This window comes from Panthera tigris, chromosome A3 (assembly GCF_018350195.1).
Source record: "Panthera tigris isolate Pti1 chromosome A3, P.tigris_Pti1_mat1.1, whole genome shotgun sequence".
Lineage (NCBI taxonomy): Eukaryota > Metazoa > Chordata > Mammalia > Carnivora > Felidae > Panthera > Panthera tigris.
In genome coordinates this window covers 19,117,347-19,130,605 of record NC_056662.1, presented here as the reverse complement: position 1 = coordinate 19,130,605, position 13,259 = coordinate 19,117,347, and positions in this window count along the sequence as shown.

Below are 13,259 nucleotides of genomic sequence, written 5' to 3'. Positions count from 1 at the left end.
AAGCTCTGTTCTGGGTGTGGAGACTGCTTGGGATTCTCTCCCCCTCTCCCTCTGTCCCTCTCCCCCACCAACGCTCTCTCTCTCTCAAATAAAAATAAAATAAAATAAAATAAACTTTAAAAAATAAAGAATGACTTAGGAGGTGAGAAAACGATCATGAGATATTGTGGGAAAAAAAAATCAGGTACAAAATAGTATGTGTGGTATGACCCTGATTTTTTTCAAACACACACACACACACACACACACACACACACACACACACAGAAATGTTTATGAGACTGAAAGGGTATTCCCCACATGTTAGCAGCCATGCTAACTCCATACTTCATACTTCATACTTCATACTGCTAACTTCATGCTAAACTTCATACTTTCTATATATTCCACATTTCCTATGAAGAAATATTAATTTTATAATAAAAAGGCATTAAATGTTATATGAAAAAAACATAAATTTCCACTGGCCCACTAACATTGTATGAAAAAGAAATTGATTTCCACTTAGATGGATACCAAGTTCCTAGACACTCCATGGGGCTTAGGGTCTGCCTTTATTAAATAAAAAGACTGAGTTCTAGTGGGGGATTGTTAGGGGGCCAGCCTAATCTTGGGTGAAAGACTCAGTCATCCCAATTAGAGGCCATGTCTCAGTCCCATGGGAGTGACATTTCCCATGGGAAAAGGAAGACAGATGTTCTGTCCCCTTGATATCACCTGTAACTCTTCCCCACATGTTTTTGGCTAAAACCACTACCTCTAGTTCCAGCAGAAAGCTATAGCAGCTCCTCTAAATCCATCAAGCCTTCAAAGCCCACCACATCTAGACAGCCTTCCCTGATACCACCTCCTCTGCTTTCTTAGGACACGGTGTGGACACCTCTCTCCAGTCTCCAGTTAGCTACTGTACTGTAAAAGTATTTTAAATTTATTAACAACACCTGCCATTCTGTCCCATCCTTTCTGCTAAACCTATTACACCCATTCAGTCACTCAATCTTCACAACAACCCTATGACAAAGCCTCTATAAATCATAGAGTTGAGGGGCACCTGGGTGGCTCAGTCGGTTAAGCATCCAACTTTGGCTCAGGTCATGATCTCATGGTTTGTGAGTTGGAGCCCCACATCGGGCTCTGTGCTGACAGCTCAGAGCCTGGAGCCTGCTTCAGTTTCTGTGTCTCCCTCTCTCTCTGCCCCTCCCCTGCTTGTGCTCTGTCTCTCTCTGTCTCTCAAAAGTGAATAAATGTTAAAAAAAAAAAAATCATAGAGTTGAGCAAACTGAGGCACAGAGGAACCCAGTTACTTACTCGGGATCTTGCAAACAATAATGGTAGCATGAGGTCTCAGAATTAGTTCAGTGATTTCAAAGACCATAATCTCAACTACTATGAAACGCTGAACTCTTTCCCGATATGCACCTCAGAATCAGAGAGTCTTTCTCCTGGGCAAATCCAGCCAAGTATTCATTTCTTCTTCTGACAGCAGCAACTGAATATTGCCTTGGGAGACACCTGAACCTCATTGCAGGCAGCATCTCTGGGGCTATCACACAAGGTATCCCACCTTTCCTGGTCAGGGGACCCCAGCCAAGTCAATCATGCTCATTTCCAGGACTTGGAATTTCAAGTGGGTGATACAAGCACAGAAAGGACAGAGGCCCCTTGATCCAACTCGTCTTTGATTCCTGATAACTGGACTCTCCTGATAACTCCTCAGGGCTGAACCTATTGACTTTACCTGTACCATAAAATTCCTAGTTTTGCTTGGGTTAGCCAGAGTTTGCTCAATTTAGTGACCCTACCTAAAAGGGCCAGTATCTACAATATAAAAAGAACTCTCAAAATTCAAGAGTGAGACACAAAAAAACACCAAGAAAATAAAAATGTTACAGCAACATTGACCAAATGGCACTTATCCCAGAGCGCAAGTTTGGCTGAACTTACAAAAATCAACCAATGCAATATCATATTAATAGAATAAAAGACAAAGACAAAAACCATATGATCATCTCAACAGACACACAAAAAGCACTTGAAAAATCCAATATCCATTTATTAACAAACTAAAAATATACTTAACAAACCAGTAACATAACTGAAACTTCTCAACCTAATAATGACCATCTAGAAGAAAGAAAAAAAACAGCTACCATTATACTTAACGGTGACAAACTAGGTGTTTTCCTTCCGAGATCGGGAACAAGACAAGGATGTCTGCTCTTGCCAATTCTCTTCAGCATTGGACTAGAAGTTCTAGCCAGGATCATTAAACAAGAAAAAGAAATAAAAGGAAGACAGAAACAAAAGCCATATTTTCCAGATTGGGAAACAAGAAGTAAAATTATCTCTATGCACAGATGACACGATCTTACATGCAGAAAATCCTAAGGAGTTCACTAAAAATGTGTTAGAAAGAGTAACGAGTTCAGCAATCTTACAGGATACAAGATCAATATACAAAAATAGACTGTGTTTCTATACACTTGCAATGAACAATCCAAAAATGAAATTGAGAAAACAATTTCATTTACAATAGCATCAAAAAGAATAAAATACCCAAGAATAAATCTAGCAAAAGAAGTGTAAGAGTCCTATGCTGAAACTATAAAGGTATCATTGAAAAAAGCTGAAGACCTAAATAAATAGAAAGATAGCTAATGTTAATGTATTGTAAGATTTAATGTTAAAATGGCAAATACTCCTCAGATAGACCAATAGGATCCCTGCCAAAACTTTCAGTTGCTTTTTTTTTTTGCAGAAATTCACAAGCTGACCCTAAAAATATATATGGAAGTGCAAGAAAAGACAAAAACAATGGACAGAAGAGACAAAATCATCTTGGAAAAGAACAAGATTGAAGGACTCACACTTCCCAATTTGAAACCTTACACTATAGCTACAGTAATCAGGACACTGTGGTACTAGTACAACGATAGAAGTCTAGATCAATGAACTAGAATTCAAAATCCAAAAATAAACCCTTACACTTATGGTCAATTTATTTTCAAGAATGATGCCAAGAAAACTCAATAGAGAAAGAATGGCCTTTTCAGAAAGTGATGTTGAGACAACTGGGTATCCACATGCAAAAGAATGAAGCTGGGCCCCTACCACACATTCTATGAAAATTAACTCAAAATTGATCAGTGACCCAAATGTAAGAGCTAAGTCTCTAACAGTCCTGAGAGAAAACACAGGAGTAAATCTTCATGTCCTTGGACTGGGTAATGGTTTCTTCGATATGACACCACAAGCACAAACAACCAAAGAAGAAAAATAGATACATTAGATTTCATCAACATTAAGAACTTTTATGCATCAAGAGACACTATCAAGAAAGTAAAAAGGCAATCCACAGAATGGGAGAAAATATCTGCAAATCATATATTCGACAAGAGACTTGTGTTTAGAGTATATAAAGAACTCTACAACTCAATGACAACAAAAAAGAGAAACAACCCAGTTTAAGGATGTGGAATAGACATTTCTCCAAATAATTTATACAGATTGCCAATTAGCACATGCAAAGATGCTGAACATTATTAGTCATTAGGGAAATGGAAATCAAAACTACGATGAGATGCCACTTCATGCCCACTGGGGTGGCCATAATCAAAAATATGGAACAACAAATGTTAGGGAGGATGTGGAGGGATTGAGGCCTCATACTTTGCTGGCAAGAAGATAAAATGGTGCATCCACTCTGGAAAACAGCTTGGCATTTCCTCAAAACATGGAGTTTTCATAAAACCCAGCAATTCCACTCCTACACGTATACACAAGAGAAATGAAAACATGCTGGGACAAAAATTTGTACACAGATATTCATCAGAGCCCAAAAATGGAAACAACACAAATGTCTATCCACTGTTGAATGGATAAACAAAATGTGATAGACCCACTTAGTGGAATATTATTCACCTATAAAAACGGATAAAGTTCTGGGGTGCCTAGGTGACTCAGTCATTGGAGCATCCAACTCTTGATTTCTGCTCAGGTCACGATCTCATGGTTCATGGGATCAAGCCCACATCAGTCTCCGTGCTGATGGCACAGAGCCTGCTTAGAATTCCCTCTCTGCCTCCTCTCTCTCTCTCTCCCCTTCTCTGTCTCTAAAAAATAAATAAATAAACATTTAATGGGCATTGAGGAGGACACCTGTTGGGATGAGCACTGGGTGTTGTATGGAAACCAATGTGACAATAAATTTCATAAATAAATAAATAAATAAATAAATAAATAAATAAATAAATGAAAATGGGTGAAGTTCTGAAACATGCTTCAACATGGATGAAACTTGAAAACATTATAAAAAGTGAAAGAAGTCAAATACCAAAAGTCATATATTATAAAATTCATATAGTGTTTGCCAGGGACTGGGGAAAGGGGAATAGAAAGTGACTGAACGGGCATGGGGTTTCATTCTGAGTTGATGAAATGTTCTGAAATTAGATAGTGATGCTCAGTGTACAACTTTGCTAATATACCAAAAATTACTCAATTGTACCCTTTAAAAGAATGAATGTTACGATATGTGAATTATATCTCAATAAAGCTGGTTTTTTTTTTAAAAAAAAAAAAAAGAGGTCAAAACAAACTCAGTAAGAAAGCAAACAATCCAATTAGAAAATGGGCAAAAGCTATAAAGAGACATTTCGCAGAAGATGATATACAGGTGGCAGAGAAGCACATGAAAAGATGTTCAACATCATTAGCCATTAGGAAAATGCAAATTAAAACCACAATGGAACCCATTAGGATGACAAAAATAAAAAGTAGTAACAACACCAAATGCTGACAAGGATGCAGAGAAACTGGAACACCCTTACATTGCTAGTGGGACTGTAAAATGATAAAAAATCATCCTGAAAAACCATTTGGCAGTTTGTTATAAAAAATTAAGCATACAATTATCGTATGACCTAGCAATTTTATTCTTGGGTAATTATCCCTAAGAAATGAAATTTTACTTTCACACATAGGTGAAACTGTATGAAACCCTATACATGAAGGCTGCGATAGCTTTATTAGTAATAGTGCAAAACTGGAAATAACCCACATAGCCTTCAATGGATGAGTAAACTCTGGTACACCCATAGCATGGAATACTACTTAGCAAGAAAAAGGAATGAATTGTTGATAGACACAACCTGGATGAATCTCCAGGGAAGTATGCTGAGTTTTCAAAAGCTTCCCAAAAGGCTGCATACTGTATTATTCCATTTATGTAAGATTTGGGGATAGGGGAAGCTTAGAAATGAAGAATGGATTAGAGATTGCCAGGAGTTGTAAACTGGGGGCTGGGGAATAGGAGGGAGGTGGGGATGATTATTTAAGGGCAACATAAGGGATCCTTACAGTAATCCATCTATCTTGACTGTGGTGGTGGATACCTTAACCTACCCATGTATTAAAATTGTAGAGAACTAAAGGGTGGCCCAGTCGGTTGAGTCTGACTTGACTTCAGCTCAGGTCATGATCCCAGAGTCATGGGATCAAGCCCCACATCAGGCTTCAAGCTGAATGCGGAGCCTGCTTGAGATTCTCTCACTCTCTCTCTCACTCTCTCTCTCTCTCTTCCCCCTCCCTACCCTTCTCAAATAAAAAAAATGTACAGAACTAAATACATACACACACACATAAGTACAAGTAAAAGTGGGGAAACATTAGTAAGATCTATAAATTGTATCAATGTCAATATCCTAGTTGTAATATTGTACTACAATTTTAGGAGATGTTACCACTACAGGAATATGGGTAAAGGGTACATAAGATCTCTCTGTGTTATTTCTTACAACTGCATATGAATCAACAATTAACTTAAGACAAAAAAAAAAGTTTAATTTTAAAACCCTCTACCTGATATGGTGGAAGGAACGGTGGAAGGAAAGGAGGGAGTGAGGGAGGGAGGGAAAGAGGGAGAAAGACAGAGGAAAGGAAGAAAAGTAACATTTGCTATGGATTTGCCTTGTTGTAGAATCCAGGCTCTTTAACACCTGGCTGGAGATACATATTATTATTATCCCCATTTTATAGATGAAGAAACTGAGGCTCAGAGAATAACTATCCTGTTCTCAAAGATACACTTTGAGAATTCAGGATGCAAGCTCTGCTCCCTGGCTCTCCCTCTGCCTGCCTCCATCCGTTAGGCAAATACAGCCATCAATCAAATGTAGGCAATGACTGCATTACTCAAGAGGAAATTGAAGCCAGACTGTAAGATGCAGTCCACAAAATTCATGATTTCTTCCCCCACCCCCGCCCCTTCTACTTGGTCCCTTTTTCATATGGATTGGGTTTTTATTTCTGCATTTATTGCACACGCAAATTACAGATGAGAGCATCGACTACACAAGTCATTACTCAGAGTAGCATCTCCCCAACTGCCACCGGACGAGGACCGAACAGCTTGTGGTTAATTTGCTATATAATCACTGGCTGTGACAGGGGGGCAGGGCTGTGCCTGTGCTAATATTTGGAAAGAGGAAGCTGAGCAGAGAGGACTCCTGGGGCATGGGGAGGGAAAGTGGGATTGGTCGGACCAGAGAGAAAAGAAGAGAGCTGGTGGGGAGCAGAAGAAGGGGGCGCTGCCCCAGTCAGAGGCTTCTGGAGGGTCTGCTCCCCTGCCAAGGAGTACTGTTGCTCAAACCCATTAGTCACATCTCCATGGGGGAACTAACCAGAATCCCCACTCTCTCCCAGCCTCCATCGTTCCTGGCCACTGCCACTGTTGCTTCAGCTCAGAGGAGGGATATTTGTACGCACAGGCATCACCATGGGAATGGGTCATGGGCTGGAGGAAGTTTACCAACAGGCAAGAGTTACACCACTCTACCAGTGTGCTAACAATCCAACAAGAAAAAAAGGCCAACAGTTTGATAAAAAATGGGCAAAGGATGTGAACAAGCAGTTCTCAGATTAGGAAGCTTATGTAGCCTCTAAACATACAAAAAGATGCTTAACCTTGGGCTTTAAAAAAAAGGAAATACAAATGAAAACCACAGGGAGATGCCATTTTTTATTTATTGAATTAACAAAGATCAAGGTGTTTGATCACACACTGAACTGGCCAGAGTGTGGAGAAACCACCAGCCTTTGAGAGCAGTAGATGGCAATTCAGCATTCTCTGTCAAAATGTGTGACGCACATACCCATTGACCCATAAATTCTACATTTCTAGAATGTATTCCACAGCCATACTTGCATATATGTATGCAAAGTTGGATGTACAAGGCTATTCACTGCAGCACAGTTTATAATAACTGAAGATTGGAGACAGCCTGAATGTCCATCAACTGGGGACTGCTTAAATAAATTGCCATACATCCATACAATGGAAATCTTTACGGCTGTTAAAAAAGAATGAGGCAGCTCTTTATGTACGGATATGAAACCATCTCCAAGATATATTGTTAAGTGAGAAAAAGCAAAGTGCTGAACAGTGTGATTAGAATGTTGCTATTTGTGAGGGTTTTTTAAGGATATAGACACGTACACATCTACAGTTAGAGATGCAGAGCATCCCTCTGGAAAGATGACAGTCTTTGCAATGTTTGGTTCTGTAGAGGGAAAAAGGTTCTGGGGGCTGGGAGCAAAGAGGGAGGGAGGCTCATTGTTCACTGTTTACCATGTGGGTGTATAATCAATTCTAACTGGTTAGTAATAATTTCTAAAGCCTCTGTTAGTTTCTCTTATCCCAGAATCAGACCTCTTGGCCTAACACTCAGACCTCTTTTGGGTTTGATTTTAGCCTATTCTCCTTGGTACCCTGACACACCACCCTTAGAACACTCCTCTGTAAACATACTGAATTCTCACTTCTCCCAGATGCACCATGCTTTTTCATACCTCAGGACCTTTGCACTTACTGTTTTCTGTGCCTGGAATGCCTCCCTCACTTTCATTTGCCCTACACAGGCTTACTCATCTTCCAAGACCCAGAACAAACATGACTCCCAGAGTGTAGCCTTCTCTGACCTCCCCAAGGAGAATTAATCCCCCTTCTCTGCCTTCTCATGGCATCCTGGACAGGCCTCCAACCTAGTATAACTGGGATTGCACCTGGACAAAAGTCACGTGGCCCATTTTAAAAAAAAAAAAAAGGCTTCTGATTTTGTCCCTACTGGGTGCCAGCATCTGCCAGCATCAGTCCAGTCAATGTGAACGTCCACCTCCTCAAAGAGTGACCAAAATAAGAGAGCTGCATAGCCCAGTCCAGGAAGAAAGATCCTGTGGACCCAGAAGTGGAGACCTCAATGCACATTAACACATTTAAAGTTCCGAGGAGTCCTGCAAAGAAAAAAACCTGTTAAGTCTGTTTAGCCAGTGTATCTCTCGCTTTTTAAACGCAGAATCTGTTTCCCTTAAACACCTCGAGAGATGTGGTAGCAGTGGAAGAAGAGCGTGTGTGGTTAGGGTGAACGGTCATGACAGAGGCCAAGGTCAGAAGCGCATATGCAGTGAGTGACTCGCAATGCACCAAAGGTCCATGCCTTCTGCACAGTGGGGAAACCGCTTCAAGTTGGATCCAGCCTGGAGGTTCATCTTCCCACTAAAACATTGGGGGCATCATCAAACCCTTTCCCTTGGTGACAACTCAGCAGGCAGACACACGGAACAGATCAGAGGGAAGGAGGGAGAGAGACCTCACTCTTGAGTGGAAATAACCAGAGGCAGGTCCTGCCCGCCATCTCATGGGAAAAAAAAAGGTTCCTCTAGATTCTTTTCCCGTTGAGGGTAGAAATAACAGGAGCCGCAGAGATAGTGGTGAAGACGAGTGGGAACAACGAACAATTGCGTCTGAGTCTGAAAATCTTCTGCACCGGGAGTCAAATCCCCGATACCACACAGGGACTGCTCTATGCAACAGGTGGGCTGGGACACCCACCAAGGGACACAAGATCCCACCCTGGCATCCATGATAGACAGCACACAAGAGCTGGTGACATCCTGACTATCCTGGTTGTGGTCCCACCATGCTCCTTAGAACTAATGTTTGGCCTTCTTTCCCAACTCTCTCAGTGAACCACCTTTTTAATATCTCTGGGGAAGGCCCCACCTGGCCCAGCCCTCCAGAAACCCTGCACCTCAGTGCAGACTCCCTAGACCGTTCATCCCAGCCCTGCAAATGAGACTCAGACACGTCTCCCCTTCTTCACCACCACGGCCTAGTCCAAGACCTTGTGCTGTACCTGGTAACATTTTCCCAAACCGCTTCCTGATTCCATCCCTGCCCCTGGTCCACACAGCTGTCAGAGTGCTTAAAAACATAAGACGATCAGGCCATTCCTCTAGTTTTAAGCCATTAAATGGCGTTTCCCTTTACTGTTTTATTTTGTTTTGTTTTTAACAGCTTTATACCATACTATTCACCCATTTAATGGTTTTTAGAATATTCACAGAGTTGTGCCACCATGACCACAATCAAGTTTAGAGCATTTTAATCACACCCCAAAGAAACCCCTCACCCCTTAGCCATCAGTCCCCAGCCATCTCACACACACAGCCTGCAAACCACCGATCTACTTTCCGTCTCTATGGATTTTCCCATTACGGACATTTCGTATAAATGGAATCATACAGGAGGAGGAGCCAAGATGAAGTTTTTTGTGTGTCTCACGGCCATGAAGTAAATACAGCCAGACCAACACTAAACCATCCTGCACACCTAGAAAACTGATCTGAGGATTAACGCAACAATCTGCACAACCTGAACCACAGAACTCAGCAGGTACGTGGCGCGGAGAGGTGAACTTGGGGAGAGAAAAGCTGCAGAGGGCAGGGAGCCACTTTTGCATGTGGAGAGACAATGGGGGGAGGAGGAAGACAGGAAAAGCACCCCCCCCCCCAAAGCAGCGGGAGAGAGAGTGGAAAAGTGGAAACAGCCGCAGGGCTGAACTAAAAAGGGAGAAAGGAGGAAGGAGAGGGTTTAAATTCCATGAAGACTATAAACAGGGGGAGCACAGAGTCTGCAGCTCTGCAGCTCGATACCTGGCGGTGCTCTGGTGGGAAGGGCGAATCCCCAGGAGCAGAGTGGAGTCCGGGGGTCGTCAGGCCACACGGGGAGAGGCAGTTCCCCTGCTGGCAGGACACCTGGTAGAGGCTGAGTGGGTCCCCCAAAGGCAAGGCCCCAGTGGACCCGGGAGAACAACCACATTCGCTGGTGCTGGAACAAGGTGGCTGGGGGTGAAGCCTGGTGCCAGACGCGTGTTGTGTTTTTCCATAATCCCTGAAGCGCTGCTGCTACACGATCGCGTGAACTCTTTCTGGGGCGGGCTGGCACCAGGCCGCGGTCTCTGGGCTCCGGCAACAGCACGGTCCCGCCAACGTTCCTGGGTGCGGCCGGCACCGGCCGCTGCTCGGTGAGACCCTCCACAGAGGGGCAGAACGGGTCAAAGCCGCAGTCCCTCAGAAGTAAGGGGTCTGGAAACACAACCGCATCTGAGACAAAACTCGGAAAGGAGGTGCTGCCTGGGGCTTGGTCACAGACTGTGTAAAAGCGGGGAGTGGATGAAAGCCGAAGACAAGGACAGGTGCGGGATTGCTGATCGGAGAGAACAGAGTTCTGATACGAGAGCTGGGGAAGCTGAGTGACGCCATTTTCACCGCTACCGCGCATGCGCATACGCACCTACAAGCGCCACAACAATCTACCCCCGTAAGCTAAGCAGCGCCATCTAGTGGAGAACGGAGCCATTGCACTAAGCCCCTCCCAACTGGGCCAACCTCGCTCTTCAGGAACTCAAGTCTCTGCATGCTTAGTTTATGGACTACAAAGCGCTTCATAGTTTGACTTCTAGGGGAAAACAAAGCAATTTCAGTCGTATTTCAGTCTGTTCACTGGTCCATCTATTCAATTTTCTTCTTTTTTTTTCTTTTTTCTTTGTTTCTCTTTTTCATTTCTTTTCTTTTTCTTGAATACAGGAAGAGAAAAAATTCATTTTTATTTTCAATTTCTAATAAAAATATTTTTTTAATTTTTTTCTACTATATTTTTTACTTTGGTGTAAATTTTTTCAAATTCTATTTTACTTTCATCGTTTCATTTTAGTCCACTTCAGTGCATTCATTTTTTCAAATTTTCAAATGATTTCCTTTTTTTTTTCTTTCCCCTTTTTCCTCTAATTTATCAAGCCTCTTTCAACACCCAGACCAAAACACACCTAGGATCTAGCATCATTTATTCGATTTTGTGTTTGTGTGTGTGTGTGTTTGTTTTCAATTTTTTTAATTTTAATATTTTTTAATTTTAATTTTTTTGACCTCATTAATTCCTTTTCTCCCTTCAAAATGATGAAGTGAAGGAATTCACCCCAAAAGAAAGAGCACGAAAAAATGACAGCCAGGAACTTAACCAACACAGATACAAGCAAGATGTCTGAACCAGAATTTAGAATCACAATAATAAGAATACTAGCTGGAGTTGAAAATAGATTAGAATCCCTTTCTGCAGAGATAAAAGAAATAAAAGCTAGTCAGGATGAAATAAAAAATGCTATAACTGAGCTACAATCTCAAATAGATGCCACGGTGGCAAGGATGGATGAGGCAGAACAGAGAATCAGCGATATAAAGGACAAACTTATGAAGAATAATGAAGCAGAAAAAAAGAGGGAGATTAAGGCAAAAGAGCATGATTTAGAGAAATCAGTGACTCATTAAAAAGGAACAACATCAGAATCATAGGGGTCCCGGAAGAGCAAGAGAGAGAAATAGGGGTAGAAGGGTTATGTGAGAAAATCATAGTGGAAAACTTTCCTGACCTGGGGAAAGACACAGACATCAAAATTCAGGAAGCACAGAGGACTCCCATTAGATTCAAGAAAAACTGACCATCAACAAGGCATATCATAGTCAAATTCGCAAAATACTCAGGCAAGGAGAGAATCATTAAAGCAACAAGGGAAAAAAGTCCTTAACCTACAAGGGATGACAGATCAGGTCTGTAGCAGACCTATCCACAGAAACTTGGCAGTCCAGAAAGGAGTGGCAGGATATATTCAATGTGCTGAATCAGAAAATTATGTAGCCAAGAATTCTTTATCCAGCAAGGCTGTCATTCAAAATAGAAGGAGAGATAAAAGTTTCCCAGACAAACAAAAATTAAAGGAGTTTGTGACCACTAAACCAGCCCTGCAAGAAATTTTAAGGGCGACTCTCTGAGAGGAGAAAAGATGAAAAAAAAAAAATGAATAAAGACCAAAAGCAACAAAGACTAGAAAGGATCAGAGAACACCACCAGAAACTCTAACTCTACAGACAACAATGGCAATAAATTCATATCTTTAAGTACTCACTCTAAATGTCAATGGACTCAATGCTCCAGTCAAAAGACATAGGGTAACAGAATGGATAAGAAAACAAGATCCATCTATATGCTGTTTACAAGAGACCCACTTTAGACCTAAAGATCCCTTCAGATTGAAAATAAGGGGATGGAGAACTCTCTATCATGCTAATGGTCAACAAAAGCAAGCCAGAGTAGCCATACTTATATCAGACAATCTAGACTTTAAAATAAAGACTGTATTGAGAGATGCAGAAGGGAATTATATCATAATCAAGGGGTCTATCCACCAAGAAGACCTAACAATTGTAAACATTTATGCGCCAAATGTGAAAGCACCCAAATATATAAAACAATGAATCACAAACATCAAGAAACTCATTGACAGTAATACCATAATAGTAGGAGACTTCAACACCCCACTCACAACAATGGACAGATCATCTAATCAAAAAATCAACAAGGAAACAATGGCTTTGAATGACACACTGGACCAGATGGACTTAACAGATATATTCAGAACATTTCATCTTAAAGCACTGGAATATACATTCTTCTCTAGTGCACATGGAATGTTCTCCAGAATAGACCATATACTGGGACACAAATCAGCCCCAAGTAAGTACAAAAAGATCGAGATCATACCGTGCATATTTTCAGACCACAACGCTATGAAACTCGAAATCAACCACAAGAAAAAATTTGGAAAGGTAGCAACTACTTGGGGACTGAAGAAATCCTACTAAAGAATGAATGGGCTAACCAAGCAGTTAAAGAGGAAATTAGAAAGTATATGGAAGTCAATGAAAATGATAACACCACAACCCAAAACCTCTGGGACGCAGCAAAGGCAGTCATAAGAGGAAAGTATATAGCAATCCTTCCTAAGGAAGGAAGAAAGATCTCAGATACACAACCTAACCTTACACCTTAAAGAGCTGGAAAAAGAATAGCAAATAAAACCCAAAACCAG